Source organism: Mytilus californianus, unplaced genomic scaffold (genome assembly GCF_021869535.1).
Source record: "Mytilus californianus isolate M0D057914Y unplaced genomic scaffold, xbMytCali1.0.p SCAF_3, whole genome shotgun sequence".
Lineage (NCBI taxonomy): Eukaryota > Metazoa > Mollusca > Bivalvia > Mytilida > Mytilidae > Mytilus > Mytilus californianus.
The window spans coordinates 131186169-131213375 of NW_026262679.1; positions in this window are offsets into that span (position 1 = coordinate 131186169).

The following is a 27207-nucleotide window of genomic DNA, read 5'->3' on the forward strand; positions in this document are numbered from 1 at the left end:
AAGTACCTAAATGCCTGTTTACTTTATTTGTGGCCATTCATATTTTTCTTTATTCATTCTCGGCATGTCTTTGGGTTAAAATACATACATGACGTCCATTATCACTGAACTAGTATACATATTTGTTTAGGGGCCAGCTGAAGGACGCCTCCGGGTGCGGGAGTTTCTCGCTGCATTGAAGACCCATTGGTGGCCTTCGGCTGTTGTCTGCTCCATGGTCGGGTTGTTGTCTCTTTGACACATTCCCCATTTCCATTCTCAATTTTATTTTTTACGGAGTTTGTCTTTAGTGCCGTGTGGAGACAGTAGAGTGCCTCCCCGTGCTTCAGGTTTATGCTCTTATAATATACTAGATTATGGAGTGTGTGTCCGAGCGAGAACTTCTCTATGTTCATTACTTTAGGAATATTTATCAAAAAGTAGTATTTTACATTCAGCCCCATTCTTCTATTTAGTCAGACGTCAGTCGCTACCCTGATATACCCTATCTTTTGTTTTATTTTTCGGGTAATTTATGACGGATAGCGTTTGACGTCTTTAGCCGAACAGTTTTATCATATTCACATAATTCAATTTATTGTGTGCTGGTTCATATTCTGGACGCCAGTCTTTGCTCCTTTCTAATAAAATCCACATAACTAAAAACAAATATGAAGCTTAGAAATGGAAAAATATTAAATACTAAACTCGTTCAAAGGGTATCTACACGTCTCAATCTTCAAAATCGCTTATCTAAAAATACTACCATCGCTAACATTTTTAACAATAAAAATCGTGGTTACCCTTCTATCGATAAGTGTCATGCCAAAAAATGGCTTACATGTCCCCGTCTTTCCACCAACAATGCGGTAAGGTCTACGTTTAATGGTCGCACATTTTCTTTAAATTTTGAAACTGATATAACTTGAAAAACAAACAGTATTATTTATTTACTCACATGACACAAACCGGGATGCGGTATTCAGTACGTAGGTGAAACTGGACGATATTTATCTAAACGCACGAAAGAACACCTGTATCGTTTTAAAAGACCCAATAAATTCAAAAGTATCATTTACATGTGTATCAACATCTTAAAATTATGGCATGGTATTGGTTGCAAAAAATTGATATTTTTATTTAAATGCAATATTTTTATTTTAATTGGTATATTTCTTCATTTAAATGCAATATTTTTTATTTGAATGGTATAATTTTTCATTTAAATGCAATATTTTTTATTCAAATGGTATAATTTGTCATTCAAATGCATTTTTTTTTATTTGAATGGTATGTTTTTTCATTTAAATGCAATATTTTTTCATTTAAATGCAATATTTTTTATTCAAATGGTATAATTTGTCATTCAAATGCAATATTTTTTATAATGGGAAATTCTTTGACGCGTCATAAGGTCAAATTTGCAACAACGTTTGTGATTGGTCTGTAATTGTTTGAATTTCTCCCCTTTCTTTCTAAACATGAGTGACCAAGAATTAAAAAACGCTTCAGAATATCGCCCCTCTAACTAAATCTGGCCTTCGTGCGAGTTCTGCACTGTCTGTTAAAATCTTCTGGTCCTAACTATTATTTCTATTTCAAAATTTCTATGGTCAAAACGTTCGGACCACCACTTTTCAAAAACTTTCATTATTTATGGATCTATATGCATGTATAACGTTTTTTTTAAATAGATTAGACACCGTTGGTTTTCCCGTTTGAATGGTTTTACACTTGTCATTTTTTGGGGGGCCCTTTATATCTTGTTGTTCGGTGTGAGCAAAGACTACGTGTTGAAGACCGTACTTTGACCTATAATGGTTTACATGTACAAATTATGACTTGGATGGAGAGTTGTCTCATTGGCACTCATACCACATCTTCTTATATCTATATACAACGTAAACCAGACGTTTCTCAGACTGTTTTCTTTTTTTGATAAATCCTTTGCCGCGCGTTGTGTACTGATTGATACTTCAGTCTGGGAGAACAAGATTTATTTCAGTACTAGTGTCGTACTGGCTTTTCTGCTGCGTCTGATGACTTTTAGCGCCTTGTGTAAAACAAGAGAAAGTTCTAGTAAATATAGATGTTTATTATTGGAAATCAGTAATCAAAGTGCAACAGATTTTACACAATAAAATAGCAAGTCTCCCTTGATAATAAATTTAGAATTTCACAACTGAACTAAATTAAGGGACATAACTCTATGCAAATTTTAATCAATTAAATAAAACTTGCCCAAACTCTATTTTATCAAGTGAAACAGCTTTACAAAACTTTACGTACAGGTTAATGCATAATACAATATGTTAAATAAACCGAATCATTTCAACTTAAATGGATACTTAATTTCAAATGTTTTGCATAATTATTTGTTGCTATGGAAACAATAAACTTTTAAAATTAATAAAATCGTTGTAATACTATCTTAATATTTAATCGCATAAAATCTAATACCAAATACAATTTATTTATGAATAAATTGGTATGTAAAATAACCTTGCATAATGCTTAAACAGTATTTACTCCTTTTGCAAAATATTAAAAATAAAGAATATACCCATGTTGCTAAGCAACAAACATGTACTTCTGTCATGAGTTCCGTGTATGTGTGTAATACAATAAATTAACTAAATTCAACTTAGATATAAATTCTAAAGTCAATTCAAATGTTCAAACAATTTTGTAAACAAACTGAAATCCTGTGGACAAGTGTCGCTTTCCAAAACCTAATTTATGAACTAAATATGCAATCTATATTCAAAATATAAAACACAACTTACAGAATAATGAAGTAGAAAATAAGGTTTCATGTCTTTGTTATTTAGCTATATAAAACTCTATAATCATTGCTTTATCAACAAAAGGCCCAAGACCACAAACGAATATAGTTCCTTTTAATTAGAGTGTATTTTTTCTTAATTTTTTTTCTTTCCCTTCCTCACTCATTTCTTAGTTTTTTTTTTTTGGGTGGAAATAAAAGAAGAGAGGTGAAATAAACTTTTGGATGTTGTATTTAAACTGATTTTGATATGGAAAGAGTGATTAGGCCAGGTGCAAAAAGGTGATATTTACAGTTTTCGGAACATCTCTTGACTTGTCCATAGGGGTATGGATGTGTATTGGCTAAATTTGTAAGAGTCATTGGTTCAATCTTTCTGAATTTTGGATATATTTTTGGACTAGTACAATTCATTACACACACAAAAGATTTGACAAAAATGCATGATGCAATTTTTTTAATGAAACAAAACGTTATAAAGAACTAATAGGGGAATTTAATTGTGGTCTGTGGCCAAAAGACATTTCTCCCGGCAAATAAAAATTACAAATTATCTCCCCTGGACATTATAATATTTAAAGTCAATACGGATACAATATGAAATATTTCCGGACTTTCAATAAACTTTTGAAAATAACTATTATAAAATCAACTATATATTTCTAAACATAGAATAGATTTGTATTAAATAAATTCTTGAAACATTTATCAATTGTTTACATAAATAAAAAGCGTCGCGTCCTAAGCGTAACCAATACAAAATAATTAATCACAATGGAAACGAAATAAAATCTATATAAAATATATACAATTAATTTAAGTGAATATCATAAAATAATTTAATTTTGGATGTAACGCGTCTTCCGATTGGCTGACGTTGTTTTGTTTATCAGCTCATAGACATAATTTTGTCATGTGACCATCAACGTTTTTTCATGATTTACACCGGTTTAAAATGGAATTAAGAATTAAATTATAAGAAATGACTGTAATATTTTTTCTGTCTATTCGAAATAACATAAAAAATGTGGTGCACACTTTAAAATAACCCGCTACGCGGGTTATTCAGTGTGCACCACATTTTTGATGTTATTTCTTCATAGACAGAAAAAATATTACAGTCATTCCTTAAATGAATTTTAACTTAGTTTGCTTTATCCAAAAATATGAAGTAATTAAAACTCTTTAATTTAAATAAAACAAAAATACAAAAATATAATTCAACTTACCTGGTGCCCGGTAAAACAAGAGAAAGTTCTAGTAAATATAGATGTTTATTATTGGAAATCAGTAATCAAAGTGACCGTTGAAAACCTAAATTGTTTCCATGCGGGCGTGGTCACATGATCACTGATTCATACATGTGATTCTTCCGGCGTGAGTCATAATCTCCCGCTTTTCAGACCCTCTTCCGTCCCTCCCGTTAAAATTTGAAATCTTCCGCTTTTTGAAAATGTCAACCTCGTAAAATTTTCATTAGACATTTTTGTTTACAAAATCGATACGGACAAAGAAAAAGTCCGAGAAACTCGAAATTGATATGGGAAAAGTCCGAGAAAAACGGAAGTTTCCTGTAATGGATTTTGTGTCAAAAGTTAAACTAGGTAAAATTAGCCTGAGGTGTTTAGGATTAAACTGTATATACAACAATAAATAAAAGATAATAGGCAATTACCTAGTGATCAACTAGCTAGTTTAAGACACAAGCCAGGTTGATTAAAAGTGAAATACTGACAAAGGATTAAATTGTACAAGTTGTATACACAACGATTTAATTTGATGCTGTTGAAAACATGGAACATTTACTGAACCTCAAAGACAAATGAAATCAACTCAAATATGATATTTGTGGCTTGTTTTCTATCCAAGCCAATGGAATACCTATATAAGTACAGTTGTCTTGGACTATTCTAAAATTTTAGAATTTGACAAAATGCAAACCGTAATTTATATCACCAAATACCCCAGCAGCAAATAGAAGAAGACCAAGTATCTAGCCAAATTCAACTCTGCCTGGAGATCTGATTTCAAATGATGCAGATCCAGTACCAAGGGTCAAGACCATGCTTACTACACTTCATGCAAAGCTGACTGTGGTGGCCCTAATGATTTGACCAAACTTATGGAGACAGCTACCCACCAACAAGCCTACAACTCTATCAATTTAACACCTTCTGTTACAAGCATGTTCAGTTGTGGTACCAAAGTTGACAATGTAGCTAAATCAGAGATACTTTCTGCCAACTCTGTATGATGGCTGATTGCTTTATCTTGAATTATATATAATGAATAAATATTTGAAAACCCCTTTATCTTCTATTTTTATCAAGTAAAAATGGATATGGAGTTGTTGAAAGGTATGGAATTATTGTTCTTTTAACAAACAAAAAAAGAAGATATGCAGTTTAAACACACAAAAAAACCATTGCGTACGTCGATAAAAAGGTCGATAAAAAATCTCCAGTTATGAAGCCCAAACTCCAGCTGAAAATTTCCAAATCTCCAGTTGTGGCTTGACAACTCTGTCACATGTCTGCTGATTTCTTAACTTTCTCCTGTTTTCACCAATCAAAAAGTACCTTGCATCGCTCCCTTGACCACAACCTATTTTCACTGGTTGGTCAATAATCAAGTCATGGGTGACAGGTGTTATTAACAATTTCACACATGAGTAATAGGAAAAGGTTGTTTAACAAAAAGCCTTAATTTACATGTAAGGTACATAATCCAAAGTAAATAATTTAACACTTACATGTCTCTTTGTTATCCGGCTTAATTACGTAATCTAAATATTCAAGTTGTATGTCATTCTTCTTTATCAAAAATTAACATTCCAAAAATAATGTAATTTACATAAGGAGGAATTTTAGAAATAAAATAAAAATTTAAACTTCAAAATACTTTAACTCAAATTGTAAAAATTGAATAATTTTCACTTTAGTTTGGTCTGTTATATTAAAATTTTGTCTTTGGCAATTCATAATTTTACTATAACAACTCTTCCTTAACCTCACTAACTAAAGCTTTGTCCCAAAGTTTTAATTTGAAACATCATCTGAACAGATAAAATAAGAATAATAATATATATATACATGTTTATAGAATGAAGATAAGTATGATAAAATATAATGTAAATTTTCATATTGAGTCAATGTTTATAATAGTAAAATTATGAACTGCCAAAGACAAAATTTTAATATAACACTAGTTGTAATTAGCTTTGAGCAAACTTCCAGTAATTGCAAATACTCTTATGTCGGTGCTTTGTGTCTATTGTCTTAATATTAGGGTTTTATTTGTGTGTCTCCTACCGATCTTTTGAGTTAATCTAATTGCAACTGATTAGTGCAGGTTGTTCTTTAATTGGACTGTTACACCACTATCAGGGCTTCGGGATGGGATGAGTGCTCACAAACATGTTGTTCAATGGTGTTAATATGTCCTTTGATTGAGTTAAGCTATTTCAGTTAATATTTTATAGTGTGTCTTTCTATGTTGTGATGTTACACTATTGTTTCAGAAAAAGGGTGAAGGTTTTGGTACCATTAAAACGTTTAAACCCGCTGCATTTGTTTGCACCTGTCCTAAGTCAGGAATCTGATGTTCAGTAGTTGTCGTTTGTTGATGTGATTTATAAGTGTTTCTCGTTTCTCGTTTTTTATATAGATTAGACCGTTGGTTTTCCCGTTTGAATGGTTTTACACTAGTAATTTTTTGGGGCCCTTTATAGCTTACTGTTCGGTGTGAGCCAAGGCTCCGTGTTGAAGACCGTACTGTGACCTATAATGGTTTACTTTTATAAATTTTTACTTGGATGGAGAGTTGTCTCATTGGCACTCATACCACATCTTCTTATATCTGTTGTACTGTTACACTACTGTCCCAGGTTAGGGGGAGAATTGGGATCCCGCTAACATGTTTAACCCCGCCACATTCTGTATGTATGCGCTTGTCCCAAGTCAGGGGCCTGTAATTCAGTGGTTGCCGTTTGTCGCTGTGTTATACATATTTGTGTTTCGTTCATTTTATTGTACATTAATTTGGCCGTTAGTTTTCTCGTTTGCATTGTTTTACATTTGTGATTTCGGGGCCTTTTATAGCTGACTATGCGGTGTAGGCTTTGCTTATTGTCGAAGGCCGTACGGTGACTTATAGCTGTTGATTTCTGTGTAATTTGGAGAGTTGTTTCATATGCAATCATACCACATCTTCGTTTTTATATTAACCCTGCCATATTCTTTATTTGCCTGTCCCAGGTCAGGAGCTTGTAGTTTAGTGGTTGTCGTTGGTTCATGTCTCGACTCATATTTGATATTTTGTAAATTGTTTTGTTATGCATAATTAGGCCTTTAGTTTTTCGTTTAAATTGTTCACACTTTTCATGTCGGGCTTTTTAAAGACGACTTTACAGTAATAGGTTTTTGTCATTGCTGAAGGCATTACGATTGTCTATAATTGCTTACATCCACTTCATATTTGAACTCCGGTGAATAGTTACCTTATTAGCAATCATATCCCATCTCTTCGTTTTTATATTATATACCTGACTTCTAAACTCGTGTTTTCCTGAACAAGCATGAAATATTTGTCACTGGGCGTTAAAAATTAGCAACAAACAATCAATCAATTTAAACTTGTGTTAAATAATAGGAAAACCATTTGATATGTATTTATTTGTTGGGGTGGGGGACAGAAGAATTTCATATATGAATATGGTTGCCTGGTATAAGAGCTGAAAAATAGGCATGATTAGCGACAGATTAAAATAAATAATAATGCCCTCTCTTCCCTTCCCCATCCTTCATCTATAAATTAAACTGACCACCACGGTATAGCCCAATAGTGTTGAAAGTAGCGTTAAACACCAATCAATCAAAATCCCATCCCTAAAATATCAAATAATAGTCCCTTAACTGTTAGTGTCCGTGTAGTTCTTATATTTATCCAGCTTATCGTCCTACATGGATGTCCTACTAAGGCTGGCATACCATAAAAACGTTTATAACACAGCTCACATTCTAATATATCTGCATTCATAAATTTATTAATGTCATTTAGACTAAACGACGCCATATTTGTTATGTGCCTCTGCCGTCTAAACAACCTATAATAAAGGAAGAGATGGAAGAGAGCCAGAAGATCTTCCCAATGCAAAAAAAAAACAGAAATGGACTTCTTCTGGCTCACTACCGAAGAACAAACAAACGCGCCCTATTAATATGTTTTAAAAACGCCTTGCCACTACCCTTTTTCACAAAAAATTGGCATTGTTAAATATATATACATATATATAATCATCATTAAAATGCTATTTTATTTTTATAGGACCTACTTTATTACATGATCTGGGACTAATGACACCTATCTATAAGTCCAAGCATACAGTAAATTATTATAATATGAACATGTTTCTTGTTTTAATAACCACATATGATGCTATGCATGAGTCACCATTTATCAGGACAGGAATTGGGTTTACATAGAGAGAATAATGTGCAAAAAATAGATAAGGGGCGGGACCAAACCTATAGATAACATATAAAAAAAATGATGAAATATGAAGAATACGTTGATTGTTTTTTGGTTGCCTTATGTCCAGTGGCAAATATTTCACGCATGTTTAGGACAAATATAATAGAAATTAAAGGATAAAGAATAGAGTGAAATGGTAAAAACTAAAAGATATAGAATTATAGAAACTATCTTTAATCTGAATCCCCTTCCCTCACACACACATTAACCATTACTGCAAATATCGCATATATACATCTCTATACAAATATCTAAATCTTACCCTCCCCCCCCCCCCCCCCCCCCCCCCCCGCCCTAGACACCGAGGTTCTGGATCCGCCCCTGTTAAATGTATCTTATTATATACATTTTGTACGGGTCTAGATAATAGCTAAACGTATAATTCTATAATTTGTTGGATACAAATCATTAGAGATTTGTATCTAATTATATTATATACTGTGTCACAAAATAAACTTTCCAAATGCAGTATTGAAAAGTAAATCATTTAAAAGTCCTGAAGAAAAAATATGTTTTGAAATATGCCCTGCATACTTATTTATGCAAAGACATATAGTAATTATTGAACTACTGTGGGGCTTGAAAAAAAATCTATTTAAGGGATTCGGAGATGGGAACAGTAAAAATAGCTCAGCAACGAATCCTAAATGTAAAATGATTTGCGGCATATGACATGAGAGCACATATTATAGATAGTCCAAAATATGAAGTTCAAGCCTTATACAGTGTACATCCTATGTCATAGGACTATTGTTGTAACATGGGTTAGTAACTGGTTCCAATTTATCCCGAATTGTCTTTATTAAAGAAAAAGAATTAGTTCCGGAGTTTCACAGCTCAGGTCTCTTCTTGTGGGTCTCTGGTTCTGCTGTCGTAATTAGGTGATATTTTTTCTACATGTAGAAAAAAAGACGGGGCTTAGTCCAAAAGGCTTTTTATTCTTTTTTATGTTTGCCTTCCTGCAACGTCTGAGGATCAAGAAGAGTAAAACATGATATAGCATCAGAGAACGTCATGATTACATGTATCTGGACCTAGAGGGGAAAAGGGGGGGGGGGAGGGGAGGGGGGGGGGGGGGGGGGGGCTAGCTGTTTTTTTTTTAATATTATTTCAATGTGTAGACTGAGGGGAGTTTCTCCAGAAAGGGTTTTCATTTGAGGCGTTTTTGTCATGCACGCAGGCATCTCTTTCTATCCATGAACAGGTTGTGTGTCAAATTAATTATTATTACTTGTCAAATTAATAATTATTATTGGCATCAACAGCCAGTGCACGAACTCGCATGAACGCCAAATTTAGTAAGAGGGGCGATATTCCGACGCGTTTATTTAATTATTGGTCACTCATGTTCAGAAAGAAAGGGGAGAAATCCAAATAATTACCGACCAATCACAAACGTTGTTGCAAATTTGACCTTGTGACGTCAAAAAATTTCCCATAATGCAATTATTGCATATAAATAAAAAAAACTACTATACCAATTGAATAAAAAATATTGCATTTGAATGACAAATTATACCATTTGAATAAAAAATATTGCATTTAAATGAAAAAATATACCATTCAAATAAAAAATATTGCATTTGAATGACAAATTATACAATTTAAATAAAAAATATTGCATTTAAATGAAAAAATATACCATTCAAAAAAAAAAATATTGCATTTAAATGAAGAAATATACCAATTAGATTAAAAATATTGCATATAAATGAAAAATATTTAATTTTTGCAACCAATGCCATGCCTTATAAAATGCACAATCATCCTATTAAATATTTAACAGTTCAACCTTTAGAAGTAGTAAATAAGCAGCCTGGTGAATCTCATTCAAAGTTTGTACGATCACGGAAAATAATTGAATTAAATTGGATTAAAAAATTACAGACAGTCTACCCTCTCGGTCTTAATGATAATATCATGGGAATTGGTAATATATCAAGAACCGATTCTGTTAACATTTTGGATATAGTTTCTAAAACTGTTCGTAAAAACCGTTCTCATGGGCGTAGAAAAAATCGCAATCAAAGAAAATTTCGGAACAACCATACAAATATTTCGGACCTAATTTCTATTTAAAAAAAACAACGGCAGACATTATCTATTAACCAAGCTCTGTTCTTTACCTATAAATAAATTAAATAAAATTTTAGAGGATTGCAACACAATTTCATATTGCAGTCCTAAGTATGAAATTATAATGGCATATTGTTATTCTAAACTGTTTCCCAAAATTGATCGCCCTGAAGATCATAAAAAACATTTTATTAAAATAAAGTATGTCAATAAAGGTTTTGATTTTGTAAATATTGCCGGTATTTTTAACGACCATTCTGTTAAAGAACAAATTCTTGGATATTTTGATAATACTGAACTCCCTCTTATTTGTTATATTTACAAGAAATCTCCCCGAAAATTTGTGTTTAATTATAGCCAAGTCTGTAAAGATGTAAATATCAGTGAAAATACACCTACGTCATGTAATTGTAGTAATTCCGAATACACTTATGGCCCCATTTCTCATGTTATAACAGGAGACCTTAACATCGTTCGCGACCGAGAGTTAAAATCATTCCTCAGTAAAGGACCTAAATATCGTCCCCGTCATATTATTAATTGGAATGAGTGTCGTAATATCATCCACGACTCACTTCGTGCTTACTGTTTGAAAAGGATAAAACGGGAAAAAGCTGACAAAAAATCTTTGGACTCTTTTTTTAATTCATTAATGAAGATAGTTGATATACGTATACAACATTTTAAAGAACATTTTACTCTTAACAACAACCATAAAAATCCTATCTCTCGTATCAAACATAAACTAAAAGAACTAGCCAAGGAATTTGTTTTTGTCCCGGCTGATAAAGCTGCTAATAATATCATTATAGTTTGACGTAAATTTTACATTAAGGTTCTGCAAAAGGAAACCACGAATTCACCAACATTCCAACTGACTTCATTTTCAGAAAACGATATCTGTAACAAACATAAACTATTAGCTACTTCTTTACAAGCAGAACCAAATACAATGAAAGTCCCAACTATGTACTGGCTTCCGAAGCTACACAAATCACCTTACAAATATAGATTTATTTCGTCTTCAAGTCATTGTTCCACTACTAAATTGTCTATTCTACTTACTAGTACACTTGGTACAATCAAAAACCTGATAATAAATTGTTGAAATAAGGCCTTTGAAAATAGTGGAATTAACTACTGTTGGAGTGTCAAAAACTCGTTGGAAGTACTTGATAAATTGCATGCATATATTGGTGATTTTGAATCTGTTCAAAGTTTTGATTTTTCTACCCTAAATACCACTTTGCCTCATATTCTTATTAAGAAAAAATCCACACACCTAATTAAATGGGCATTTAAAAAGTCGGAATGCGAATACATATGTTCAAACTCTTTTAGGTCATTTTTTAGTAGCAATAAACAAAAGAACTATGTCAATTGGACATGCTTTGATACTATATCTGCCCTTGAATTTTTACTTGATAACATTTTTGTTCGCGTTGGAGATTCCGTATATCGTCAAGTTATCGGAATTCCAATGGGGACTAACTGTGCACCACTTATTGCGGACCTGTTTTTTGTATTGTTATGAATTACAATTTATGACTAAAATCAGCAAAGACCCATCGAAACAACATCTGATACAAAAATTTAACAATACTTTTAGATATTTGGATGATATATTTGCTCTCAATAATGACGACTTCAGTATGTATACTAAAGAAATTTATCCTGTTGAACTAACTTTACATAAAGCTAATACTAACAATGATCACTGTCCTTTCCTCGATCTTAATATCTATATCATTAACGGGAAGCCTAATACAAAAATTTATGATAAAAGAGATGATTTTCATTTCCTATACTTAATTATCCATTTTTAGATGGTGACGTTCCCTTGTCACCATCTTATGGTGTTTATATATCTCAACTTGTACGATTCGCTCGTGTATGTAACAGCGTATTAGATTTTAGCGAGAGAAATTTATGTATTACTGAAAAATTATTACACCAGGGTTTTCGATATCATAAACTAGTCAAAACATTTACTAAATTTTATCATCGGTATAAGGACATCATTCGTAAATATAACTCAACATGCAGACATCTTATACGTTCGGGTATTTCACATCCAATCTTTTATGGTAATATTCTTTACAAAGCACAAACATGTCAGTATTCACCTCAAAAGCTAACAAAACCTTTAAACAGACTTATTAAGAAGGGATATAGTTACGATACTGTTGTCAGGTCATTAAAGATTGCATATTTTGGCTTTAATATTGATTCACTTATAGGGTCTTTGCATCGGAATTAAACATATTTATTCTAAAACCAGTTGTTGGCATGACACGGGTTATGTTATTCTTATATATTTTATGATGGTGTAATACTAAACCCCTAACAGGAGGGATTGTGCCTGATATTCATATGATGAAGACATAATCTTTCAATCAGTTTAATTGAGGTCTGGAGCTGGCATGTCAGTAACTGCTAGTAGTCTGTTGTTATTTATGTATTATTGTCATTTTGTTTATTTTCTTTTGTTTCCTATTCTGACATCGGACTCGGACTTCTCTTAAACTGAGTTTTACTGTGCGTACTGTTGTGCGTTTGTTTTTTCTACATTGGCTAGAGGTATAGGGGAGGGTTGAGATCTCAAAAAACATGTTTAACCCCGCCGCATTTTTGCGCCTGTCCCAAGTCAGGAGCCTCTGGCCTTTGTTAGTCTTGTATCATTTTTAATTTTAGTTTCTTGTGTATAATTTGGAGTTTAGTATGACGTCCATTATCACTGAACTAGTATACATTTTTGTTTAGGGGCCAGCTGAAGGACGCCTCCGGGTGCGGGAGTTTCTCGCTGCATTGAAGACCCATTGGTGGCCTTCGGCTGTTGTCTGCTCCATGGTCGGGTTGTTGTCTCTTTGACACATTCCCCATTTCCATTCTCAATTTTATTAGATCGATCATTGGCAATGTCGATAGATTTTGAGAATTTGTATGATCATGCTGTTATATTTCTTTGTTAGTTCATTCGGAAAGTAGATAAGTACATTCCTAAATATAGACCGGCGCGAGACACAATTTAATGTTATTAATCGACTGTTGTTCAATGATAAAAATCCATCGTGACATATACATTTTTTCATAGAGTTTACATAGAGACTAGTAAATTAATAGTCTCTATGTAAACTCTATATTTAAGACAGTCCGTGTATATTTGCGTCCATTCGTTTTTCGTTTTGGGATATCAAAAACAAAAAACGAAAAACGAAATTGTTTTCATTTTTCGTTTTTGATTTCATAAAACAAAAAACCGATCCAGTCCCCTCCTCTCCACCCTTGGCAGATTAAGCCAACATTTGTGATAACAATGTTGCTCCATCTACCGGTAGATAAAAGTCACGCCCATTCCTACTACATCACTCTTGACCAATGACAGGACTAGAACTCTCTTCCGAGTGGAGGTGTAAAAATGATTGCGTCTAGTATTTACAAACTTCTTAAAGCTGGAACCGTAAAGATACGTTGACATTCCAACATTTGCGCAAGAAAAATACCCAAGAACTTCTATTAGTTGAACAAGAACTTTGAAATTGTCACTAAATGTCGTCGTATGTTTTGGGGGCAAAGACATGTTGCACAATCAGCACGTGGCAATTGTTTATTTACATTTTCTACATTTACATGTGATCATCTTAAAGGCGCATTTTGATTGGATGCAGCCAGTTAAATTACAACTACGACCAATATAAAATCATCAGCTCATGGATCCGAAATTCTATCTTAATCCGCCAATGGTGGAGAGAAGGGGACTGGATCGTTACCCTCGGCTAGCGAAGATGCGTTAAAGTATGCACAGCGGTTATTAGATCAATAGTATTTAAATCGGAGATGAATTTGACGAATGAAAAAGACTTTAACAATCTTAACAATTAGGGTGCATGATCTATACTTTTAACTTTTGAAAGGTTAGTTATCAGAGATGATTAGAATTGATAACTAAGGTCCATCAGCCAATATTACACGAACATACCGGATGATAATCTGTAACATCTTATTTATATCAATTGAACAAGAACCGCAAGTTCACGCTTCAAATCGGGAATTAGCATACCATCTGATGATGAAATTATGATGAGTCACCACGAAGCACCAGAAGATAAGAAACTATAAGTACTCTAGCACATTACTGAAGCTCGCGCCTTAATTGAAATGTAAAAAAAAATAAAAAGAGAACCTATGATTGCCAATAACAATCTATCAAAGACCAAAATAACGTCGATATAAAAAAAGTAAAATAACAAAAATACCGTATTCCAAGGTAAATTCAAATCGAAAAGTGCATTATCAAATGGCAAAACAAAAGCTCAAACACATCAAACGAATGGAAAACAACTGTCATATTCCTGACTTGGTACAGGCATTTCCTTAAACCTGGTGTTATAGCTAGCTAAACCTCTCACTTGTATGACAGTCGCATAGAATTCCATTATATTGACAACAATGTGTGAGCAAAACAAACAGACATAATAGGTCAAATTGTCAAAAATAGGGGTAGAGCAGTATAAGCAACTATAGGTCACCGTAGAGCCTTAAAAAATGAGTAAAACCCATGCTGAATAGGCCCCGAATGAAAAAATGGGAAAATTTTATCACTTTATTGTGTCCGAAGCACTTTTCTGGCTTTACCTTTATCAGGAGAGTCAGACGGGAAAAAAACAACAGCACATTTCACTTGTTGGTATTCTAGTGTTTTTATTCTTTCGTTTTTCCTTTGCGTGGTCCTTTTAATATTATTTGTTTTTAGTTATAGCAGGTAAGATTTTTTATCAAATGGTTGCCCCTTATGATAAACAATAAACGAAAAAAACATATATGACAGACAGAAACCGACGAGAACGTCATAATAAAAAAGCTCCTGACTTCGGACAGGCCCACACAGATTGTCACTGGATTGAATAAGTATTCGAGTGCTACTTCCTCTCACACACATGGATTGTGTAAAATCACTTCATAAGAACAAAGAACCACGTAAAACGTTGGAAAAAAATAACATGTTTTCTTCGGTATAAATGATCGAGGAATTAAGGATGTATTCTTCTGACGTTTCAGTCTCGTTGAAATCTCGTTCTGGAATTATTTCCAAAATATGTGATACGAGTGGAAAATATCAATGAATTTTAAAAATGTTATAATTAAACTTAACTCTGTGTAAAATTGAGTATTTACAATGAGTAGTTTTTGAGTAATCAATTTTTCAAATTTTACGAGCAATCAAGTCAGTCTTTTTAGCCAAAATTTTGAGAAAATGGGTGAGGGGTACAAAAAATGATTTTACCAGAATCATGTACATCCCATATCATTTTTTTCTTTTCAAATTTCTTAGATATGTATTTTTTCAATCATTTATAACAAAAAAATTGAAATAATATGCATTTTGTTCTTAAAACTGAGAAAAATCACAAATTTACAAAATTGACAGCATGGTAAATTTGACACAAAAAAAGCATCAAAATATGATAAAACTTTCTTATATTAACACCTACCTATAGTTTTTTTTAGTTAAATTTATTCAGATTGGTCCACTTCATCTTTATTGAAAGTATGAAAAAAAGTTTAATTGTGGAACTGTTATTTTTTCACGATAATAGACCAAAATAGGTAAAAATTGATGAAAAATGGGAAATTCATCAAAATTGTGTACTTCCAAAGGGCCGTAGCAAAAAAAGAAGTGCATCACCATGAGATTTTTCTTCGCCAATTATTTTTTTACAGTCATATAAACCCAAAAATCAGGTTAAGAAAAAAAGTTTAATTCTAGAAATTTTTTGCTCCTCAGAGGTGTACATTCTTAAAAGGTCATATACAAAACAAATATAAAAATTAATACAATATTCATACAATAAGTACAAAGTGGATACAGTAAAATTATGATAGAGTATTCATTGATCGATTGATTAGTTGATTGATTGATTTGCTCATGTAACGCCGAACGAAAGTCATGACCTATTGAGAATCCTCTTTTAATTTCTATTATTATTGTTTGTGTTATTCTAATAATTTTGTCGTCTTAATTTCATCAATGAAATTTACACTAAATTTTGCTTGTGCATTACTTTATTTTCTTGGAAATCCTTAATGGCCTTCCGATTACGATGGGACCAGCAAGAATGTGAAAAGATGAACATATATTTGTCCTTCAATAACTAGAGTATGTCTCAACTGTTTAAATGTGGGTCCACTTTGTTAAGTAAGAGCTCGATTTCTATTTTTTTGCAAACTACCATAAATGTCCGAAAACAATTCTTCATAAAACACTACGGGAAAGCACATTTTAAACACATTTCTTAAAATATATTGGAACCCAATGACTTTTTATAATGCTGTAACCTGTAATGTAAAGACGTGACTATTAATTATATTAAACACATACCAATTAGAAAGTACAAGAAGAAGATGTTTTATTTCCCATCAATTGGGTCACAAAGAGCATACTACAATATAAGACATTATTTTAAACAACAACAAAAAACAATAATCAAGTATACATACGGAGAAAAAACAGTTTGAACATATATAGACTACATTTAAATAAATATAAATTTGTAAGAGTGATACCCCATTCTCTTGATCTTTTCCCTAGTTGTCAAGAGCTATAAATTGTAGACACCAGCAAACAATTTTGAATAACATTTTTTTGTTATTGGGAGTCAATTTTGAGTAGCTTAATGTAACCTATACATAAAAGGACCTTTCTTGAATAGGTTTTAACACTGTTGGTAATTGGTCGAGACAATTTTGACTTATATGACGCTAAAGAAAGTGCTGACGGACGATAGATGTTAACTGTAGGTGGTCGTATGCACAAATGGTATATAATTAGCACACTTTGCATATACTATAGGTGTTAACTATAGGTGGTCGTATGCACAAATTGTATATAAAAGAGGGACGAAAGATACCAGAGGGACAGTCAAACTCATAGATCGAAAACAAACTGACAACGCCATGGCCAAAAATAAAAAGACAAACAGACAAATAATAGTACAGTTGACACAACATAGAAAACCAAAGAAAAAGCAACACGAACCCCACCAAAAACTGGGGGTGATCTCAGGTGCTTTTGAAGGGTAAGCAGATCCTGCTCCACACTTTGCATATACTATTGATGTTAACTGTAGGTGTTCGTATGTACAAATGGTATATAAAAAGCACACTTTGCATTTACTATAGATGTTAACTGTAGGTGGTCGTATGCACAAATGGTATATAAAAAGCACACTTTGCATTTACTATAGATGTTAACTGTAGGTGGTCGTATGCACAAATGGTATATAAAAAGCACACTTTGCATTTACTATAGATGTTAGCTGTAGGTGGTCGTATGCACAAATGGTATATAAAAAGCACACTTTGCATATACTATAGATGTTAACTGTAGGTGGTCGTATGAATAAATGGTATATATCAATCACTCTTTGCATATACTATAGATGTTAGCTGTAGGTGGTCGTATGCATAAATGGTATATAAAAAGCACGCTTTGCATATACTATAGATGTTAACTGTAGGTGGTCGTATGCACAAATGGTATATAACAAGTAAATTTGCATATACTATAGATGTTAATGGTAAAATGTTGTTATATTTCTGTAACGTTTGTGAATGCCTAAAAATATTCTTTGGATGTCCTTCTATTGCTTCCAGACTTATTTGCGTTTCCAATATACTGAATGAAAGCAAAACAGTATCTCCATAGCTAGAAGGAAAGCGAGGTAATTACTCATGTTCAACATGCCATTCATTCATTATGTACGAAATGCAATAATTAAATTATATGATAAAAACTACTATTTCTTGACGTGTTTTGGTGTGATATTGGACTTTTGAGTTTTCTCGGTAAAATGGCTAAAGTATAATATTTGACATCAATACTAATAAAATAAGATCAATTATATGTCAAATTGTCATCCCCACTTAAATTACTTAGCAAATTGGCAAAAAGGATTATAAGATCTTTTTAAAAAAAACCTTTCTGATTTGTAGTTAATACGTGACCACCAAAGGTAATCATTGATTCTTTATAACCGAGTTCACATTTTATTTTTCTTATCCAAGCTATACAATTAGAATAGTTTCCAACTCTTTCGAAACAGTTTAATAGGGGTTTCCTTTGCGTGCTAGTCGGAAGGTAATGATGACACCTAGTCCCATTCAAGCAAATAGGGAATCATATTTTTCTATTTTTCGTGGAAACTGTTCCCCAGTTTTGACCTATCTTTACGGGACCAAAATATAAAAAGGTTTTAACATAAATTATAGCACTCAGATCCGTTCCGGTCAGACTAAAAATAGAAAAAAATATACTAGGGTCTGTATTATTTATGTTTGAGTGAACAAGAGTGTACACGCTGAAATGTCTCGCCTGCTGAACTGACCATTAATTTGATTTAATGTTGAAAGTCTTAAAGAAATAGGTTTTACTACAAGTATCACATACACTTAATATTCTTAAAGATCCATGACAATGAGGTCAAGGTCAGATAAATCCTGTCAGACAGACATGTACACCTTACAATTATTTCATACACCAAATATAGTTAACCTACTGCTTACGGTAATTGAAAACCAGACCAAAACACAAAAACTTAACATTGACCAATGAACCATGAAAATGAGGTCAAGGTCAGATGATACCAGCTAGACCGACATGTACACCTTCCAATCATTCCATACACAAATATAGTTGACCTATTGTTTATAGTACTTGAAAAAATAGAGCAAAGGACAAAAACTTAACATTGACCAATGAATAATAAAAATAAGGTCAAGGTCAGATGAAACTTGCCAGACGGACATGATCCCCTTACAATCATTCCATACACCACATATAGTTGACCTACTGATTATAGTATATGAGAAAGGCAACTTATCACATAACTCATCATCCTGCTCTACCCAGCCAACAAACAAACACAAAGAAAATTTAGTTGTGTCAATATTATTAGAGTGTTAATTTCATTATTAAAGTATAGTCCATATCTCTGATGCATTAAGACTGTCAGCAAAGAAGTAAACTAGTTTGTTGTTTGACCACATAACATTTCATTTATTTATGTCAAAGAATTAAACAAATATTAAAACATATTATTGGCATTATTGAGCCTTTTGATTGGACAATTCATGTTATTGAGCCTTTTGATTGGACAATTCATGTTTTAGTTTGAACGAGAACAATATTTATAAGTACAAACAAGTTCGATGTATAGATAAATTATAAGGAAACTAATATTGTAAATTAAGGTAGTTAAGGACTATTAAAAAGATTAACTAAGGTATTCAAATTTAGATTGTATTATGCTATTTATCCAAAATTATAATGAACAATTCAGTTAACTTTTTTACAAGTTAATATTAATATGCAAAATTCAATAATAATGGGATTATAATATTTTGGAAAACACAAATAACCAGGAGATAGAAATTCTATATAAAATGTGAGAAGAAGGGATAGTTAAATGCTTTCAAATAATTTGGCCTCTAGTATCACTGAAGAGACATTAATTGTCGGAATGTTCATTAGGTTCAGAAAAAAATGGTACTGTTAATGATTACCGTTAATGGTAATACTACCACTGGATCGATAACTCAGCTGGGGGATTGTTAGTCCACGAAGGCAGTACCAGCCTAGTAGCTCATTACTGCGGTATTTACATGACAATACCGATATTGGTTTATTGAAATTTTCTGTTTCTAATAATAAACTAAGGTAATCATTTTAGATTAAGGAATGAATTTACATTATGCATAACACCGAGTCCTTGTCCGTGTTGGCTATACCTTTGGTCATGTTTAACTCGACAAGCTCTTCAACGATTGTATTAGGTGTTAGACATGAAATAGTTTGGCCTCGAGTAACACTATAGAAACAAAACAATAGATGATGGAAATTGTATTTAAGTGTAAAAAAAAAAGGGTTTGTTGAAAGCTTTGAAATATTTTGATCTCGAGTATCATTAGGAGACATTAACTGTCGATATGCACATCTGATGCAGTAAATTTGTACCTTGAATATATGTTATTTCAGAAAATTAAAAATTACAAAATTGACAAAATGAAAAATATAGGTTATTGTTCTAATTTTCTGGCTGTAATATACTACCATAACTTTGTAGTCATTTGCACAAAAAAAAAATTAACTTAAGATTAATTAATACAAATATTGAACTGAAATGAAAATTCAAACAAAAAAATGGATTTCTTCAATGAAGTTTGTTAATATCAGTAAAGTTCTTTGACAACCATTTGAGGTCCAAGTAAATATGTTGGTATCTACTTTATTTCCCATTCAAGTTGTATGACAATTATTTCGCCCAACTTAGAGCATACAGTTGCAGTGTGGGACGTTGAAAGCCCCAAACCGACCGACTTGTATGGCAGTTCTCTGAAGTGTAATAGACTATTTTCATATTACCGACTTTTGACTCCGGATTATATAATTTTTCGACAGGTTACCTACTCTACGGTTGGACATCTGAGTACTCAGTCAAGTGTGAGCGACCAAAAGAAGTAAAATCAAGTATATATTCAGTGCAATTTGGTCGGAAAGTTAACTGTTTTCTGATGATTTTGTCGTGTATAGAAAACATAAAACAGTTAATTTCCCCCCGAAATTGTACCGAATGAAAGCTTGTTTTACTTCTCTACGTTGCTTCTACCTGACCGAGTACCAGGATGTCATACCACAGAATAGGTAACCTGTCGAAAAAATATAAATTCCGGAATCAAAAGTCGGTATTATGAAAATGGTCTATTGCTGCTAAAAATGAAAATGTAAAGTTGCTATTCAATAGTTTAGAATCTTTTATATCCCTTTCCGGATTCATTTTCGAAACACATTTTAATACTAGTTAATGTAAGATGTACATGATTGGATGATCTTTTAATCTAGGCAAAATTTTTAAAAATGTATATAAAAGAGTAAACATTGCCATATATCTTACCTTATTTGTGTAACATTGATTCACAATCTCACTTGAATCATGAATGAGTCTTAACCCCACCACGTGTTAATATGCCTGTTCGAAGTTATCCACTACACCTATAGACTCAGGGAGGTTTAGTGCTTGACATGAATGAGTCTTAACCCCACCACGTGTTAATGTGACTGTTCGAAGTTATCCACTACAATTATAGACTCAGGGAGGTTTAATGCTTGACATGCATGAGTCTTAACCCCACCACGTGTTAATGTGCCTGTTCGAAGTAATCAACCACACTTATAGACTCAGGGAGGTTTAGTGCTTGACATGAATAAGTCTTAACCCCACCACGTGTTAATGTGCTTGTTCGAAGTAATCCACTTCACTTATAGACTCAGGGAGGTTTAGTGCTATACACGAATAAGTCTTAACCCCACCACGTGTTAATGAGCTTGTTCGAAGTAATCCACTACACTTAATATAGACTCAGGGAAGTTTAGTGCTTGACATGAATGAGTCTTAACCCCACCACGTGTTAATGTGACTGTTCGAAGTTATCCACTACAATTATAGACTCAGGGAGGTTTAATGCTTGACATGCATGAGTCTTAACCCCACCACGTGTTAATGTGCCTGTTCGAAGTAATCAACCACACTTATAGACTCAGGGAGGTTTAGTGCTTGACATGAATAAGTCTTAACCCCACCACGTGTTAATGTGCTTGTTCGAAGTAATCCACTTCACTTATAGACTCAGGGAGGTTTAGTGCTATACACGAATAAGTCTTAACCCCACCACGTGTTAATGAGCTTGTTCGAAGTAATCCACTACACTTAATATAGACTCAGGGAGGTTTAGTGCTTGACATGAATGAGTCTTAACCCCACCACGTGTTAATATGCCTGTTCGAAGTAATCCACTACACTTATAGACTCAGGGAGGTTTAGTGCTTGACATGAATGAGTCTTTACCCCACCACTTGTTAATGTGCCTGTTCGAAGTAATCCACTACACTTATAGACTCAGGGAGGTTTAGTGCTTGACATGAATGAGTCTTAACCCCACCACGTGTTAATGTGCCTGTTCGAAGTATTCCACTACACTTATAGACTCAGGGAGGTTTAGTGCTTGACATGAATGAGTCTTAACCCCACCACGTGTTAATATGCCTGTTCGAAGAAATCCACTACACTTATAGACTCAGGGAGGTTTAGTGCTTGACATGAATGAGTCTTAACCCCACCACGTGTAAATGTGCCTGTTCGAAGTAATCCACTACACTTATAGACTCAGGGAGGTTTAGTGCTTGACATGAATGAGTCTTAACCCCACCACGTGTTAATATGCCTGTTCGAAGAAATCCACTACACTTATAGACTCAGGGAGGTTTAGTGCTTGACATGAATGAGTCTTAACCCCACCACGTGTAAATGTGCCTGTTCGAAGTAATCCACTACACTTATAGACTCAGGGAGGTTTAGTGCTTGACATGAATGAGTCTTAACCCCACCACGTGTTAATATGCCTGTTCGAAGTAATCCACTACACTTATAGACTCAGGGAGGTTTAGTGCTTGACATGGATGAGTCTTAACCCCACCACGTGTAAATGTGCCTGTTCGAAGTTATCCAGTACACTTATAGACTCAAGGAGGTTTAGTGCTTGACATGAATGAGTCTTAACCCCACAACGTGTTAATATGCCTGTTCGAAGTAATCCACTACACTTATAGACTCAGGGAGGTTTAGTGCTTGACATGAATGAGTCTTAACCCCACCACGTGTAAATGTGCCTGTTCGAAGTTATCCAGTACACTTATAGACTCAGGGAGGTTTAGTGCTTCACATAAATGAGTTTTAACCCCACCAAGGGTTAATGTGCTTGTTTGAAGTAATCCACTACACTTATAGACTCAGGGAGGTTTAGTGCTTGACATGAATAAGTATTAACCCCACCACGTGTTAATGTGCCTGTTCGAAGTAATCCACTACACTTATAGACTCAGGGAGGTTTAGTGCTTGACATGAATGAGTCTTAACCCCACAACGTGTGAATATGCCTGTTCGAAGTAATCCACTACACTTATAGACTCAGGGAGGTTTAGTGCTTGACATGAATAAGTCTTAACCCCACCACGTGTTAATGTGCTTGTTCGAAGTAATCCACTACCCTTATAGACTCAGGGAGGTTTAGTGCTTGACATGAATGAGTCTTAACCCCACCACGTGTTAATGTGCTTGTTCGGAGTAATCCACTACCCTTATAGACTCAGGGAGGTTTAGTGCTTGACATGAATGAGTCTTAACCCCACCACGTGTTAATGTGCTTGTTCGAAGTTATCTACTTCACTTATAGACTCAGAGAGGTTTAGTGCTTGACATGAATGAGTCTTAACCCCACCACGTGTTAATGTGCTTGTTCGAAGTTATCTACTTCACTTATAGACTCAGTGAGGTTTATTGCTTAAAATTCATATTTGATATATTATCAAAGATTACGGATGTTTGCTGACCTTGTTTTTGACTATTTGTCAGATATTCCTTTGTTTTATGCATGTAGTACCATTAAAATTTTGCCCTCTAACCTTACTGTTTTCATAATTTTATTAAATATAGTAAAAAGCAATTTTTGAAATATTTTTAAAATCCTTGTTATTTTTTCATAGTTTTTGAAAGAGAAAAGGTGCCAATGTCAAATCTAGAGAGACAATTTCCCGCCAAATTTTCAATGGTTATATCTCAAAATCAAGGACAAGGACCTTTCAGTTTTATTCCTGCTCGTTTGGTTCCGTTATTTATATACGACCAATTTATAAAAGTCTTTTAAAAAGCTTGTTATTTGAAACAGAACAGCAAACATCCTTAAGGTCCTCATTCTATAAATTCACGGAGATGTGGGATAATTGTTTTTGTCCCTAAAAAGGGAGTACGACAAAGATTTCATGTTTTTAAACATTCGCTACAGAAATCACTGCCTTCCTTCATTTAGCTGATTCAGTAAACACGAATAAATCAACAATTGGAAAGAAAGTAGAGGAGGGGAGACACCGGCTGGTGGTTCAGATATTCTAAACTTTCCTTTGTTTGCTGAAACTCAGGTTTCCTTTATTTTACAGCTTTGTAATATGACAGTAGTTGAATTGTACTATTCAAATTAACTCAATATATTAGCTCTCTATTTGAAATTGTATCAAGTTCAGACAGCAAAAAGACATGAAAAATTAGAATTAAATATTAAATAACTTTTTGCTGTTTAGTGTTTGACTTTTTTATGGGGGTTGTCCGATTGAAAGTTATATGATCGAAAGTGATATTCATAGCATTAATCATGTTAATACATTACAAAATTACAAAATGTAATAAAAACTATAATATGATTGAATCGGAATCTATCGGATTTTTAAGCTGGAATGTGAGGAGTAAAAATCAAAACAAATATATGTTTGATTAAAACAAGGCGTAAATTAACTTAAGGATACTTGCTGCTGAAATTTAAAATAGAATACAAAATTTAACCTCAAATTTATGGGAAAATGTAGAAAAACAGGTACGAGTGCTTTTGTTATAGAAACAAGAAATTGAAATACTCAAATTGTTGGTTGGAAAACAATGTATCTGTGTTTTTCATATGAAAGAACGGGAAGTAACGAATATTAAACAGTGCGAAGTAACAAACATTTAAAACAACTAAAGTGAACTAGATATGTATGTTTTCAAAGTGCATAAAAATTACATTCAATTAGCCTCTGAAAACGTCCAAGGGGTTAAAATTAAAAAAATAATGTTGAAAGAAAACCTTATAAATAATTGCAAAATCTCGTATAATATATAGTTCCAGGGTTGTCATATTATTTAGATAAAGGAGGATTGTCAATTTTTCAATTTTATGACATAAATATTTTTCTTTGTGATTAATTGGTATTATTCTATTGAAGGGTGCATGTCCATGAATCTCATGTGCCAATCAGGAAAACCATTAATTAGCATGACATCTGTAAAAAAAACTGTCTGTCAATGTGCCAAGATAAAAACACGACCATGTATTTATTTCTCACTTAAATGATACTACTTCACATGTATATTAAACAAAGTGTCACAAAAATATGATGTGCATAAAATATTCATCATTTGAAATATTCTGATCCTTCATAAATTTAACCTGGTTTTTAATTGCCTTTATGATTAAAGAAAACACAATTTAAGGAATGATATGTGATACATTTGTCATGTGATAGTTTACAATTGTCCTTTCATTATGAAGCCATATAAGCCATGCCAATGGAATTAATTGGGTAATAAATGGCACTGAATATTAGCAATGTCAAAGTACTCGGTTAAAATAGAAATAAACAGAAAGAAAGAGAACCAAATACACTCAGGTATCAGCATGTAACAGAATTATTACATAGCATCATTGATTCTACAGAAACGTCTCCCATAGATTCGATTTTCAAAAAACGTTCAAAATCGATTCCTTCAGTTTTGTGTGGTATCAATACGTTAATCATGCATCATGAGGTTGTGGGTCCAGTTGAATCTATCAGTTTCTTAACTATGTATCCGAGCTTTAATTTCACAGCGGTCTTCTTTATGTCCCAGTCGTAATCAGAACCTAATGATACTTAAATCTCAAACTGATTCATGTTGCTTACAGTGTGCACTTATCTATAGTAAGTCCGCTGAGGTATGGTAGTTAAAAAGCGCTATTTGCAATAAATTTGGTAAAAGTGTGCGATAGTCGGAACAAATTTCCATCGGTATTTTCTATAAATTCCGAGATTTCAAGTCGGTTACAGCAGCGTCTAGGTTGCGTACACATATCTTTATGCATCTCCAAATGTTGCTGTGAAGCTAAATGTTAAAGTTTTACCTGGTTCCAATCGTAATTCATTAGTTAACTTTTAGCTTATAAATGACTTCTGAGATCCTTCATCTAACAAAAGAAGACATTTTTGTTGAATATTAAAACAGAATGTGATATTTTTCATAAGAAATACTGGTTATTTCAAGCATTTCTGCCAAGTTTTGTCATAATCAGTTCAACAGTTTGAGAGAAATTTAGTATAATGTGAGACGACATCTACAGCGATTTAAGCAAAATTATTGCGAAAAATTCTAATCTCGTCGCATCATGATAGAATATAATGTGGACCAATAATTTAACACCAATAAATTATCAAACATTTATCTCATCCGCATAAAACAGTTGAATATGATACAAAAAATGACCCTAAGATGATACTATTATACCTCTTTGACTTCATAATAAGGTCCCTTTTGGTCCGATTATACCTCTCATCCCCTCAAAATTTTATTTAACTTTTGAGCTAATAAATCAAAATTTGGGGGTAACTATATAATAATTACACATTTATGTAAGAAATGTGGTAATAAATGAGTGATTGAAGTGTTCAAACTAAATAAACTATCCAGACTCCATGGAGGTTTTAATTGGTCCTTACGTAAAACTTCAGTTTACGCCGCGTTCCAAGGAGGATTGGAACATATCATGGTTCCTTTTAGTAAATGATTTGTTGTAACTGCTGCAAAAATCATTTCATTTAATTATTAATGTATATTTCTTAAGAAATTACTTAGGAAAAAGATTTCTTTTATAGTCCAATATAGGAAACAAGGAGAAGAAGTCAGAAAAAGCTTCCTAAAACACTGAGTATGGCTTGCTTTGCCTATTAATACTCATGGTAGAGTCCTATTTCAAGGCAATTTTTCCCTCAAATGTGTTTTTGAGACTCAGTTCACTCATAATATTTAATTTTTGCAATATTTTAGTGAAATAGATTGAAGTTGAAAAAAATAGAGTACATACAAGGTCAAAAGTGCATGCGCAGCTTCCCTATTAGGAGTAATACTACCATTGTTTTTCCCATATTAGTCTTTGTTAAATTG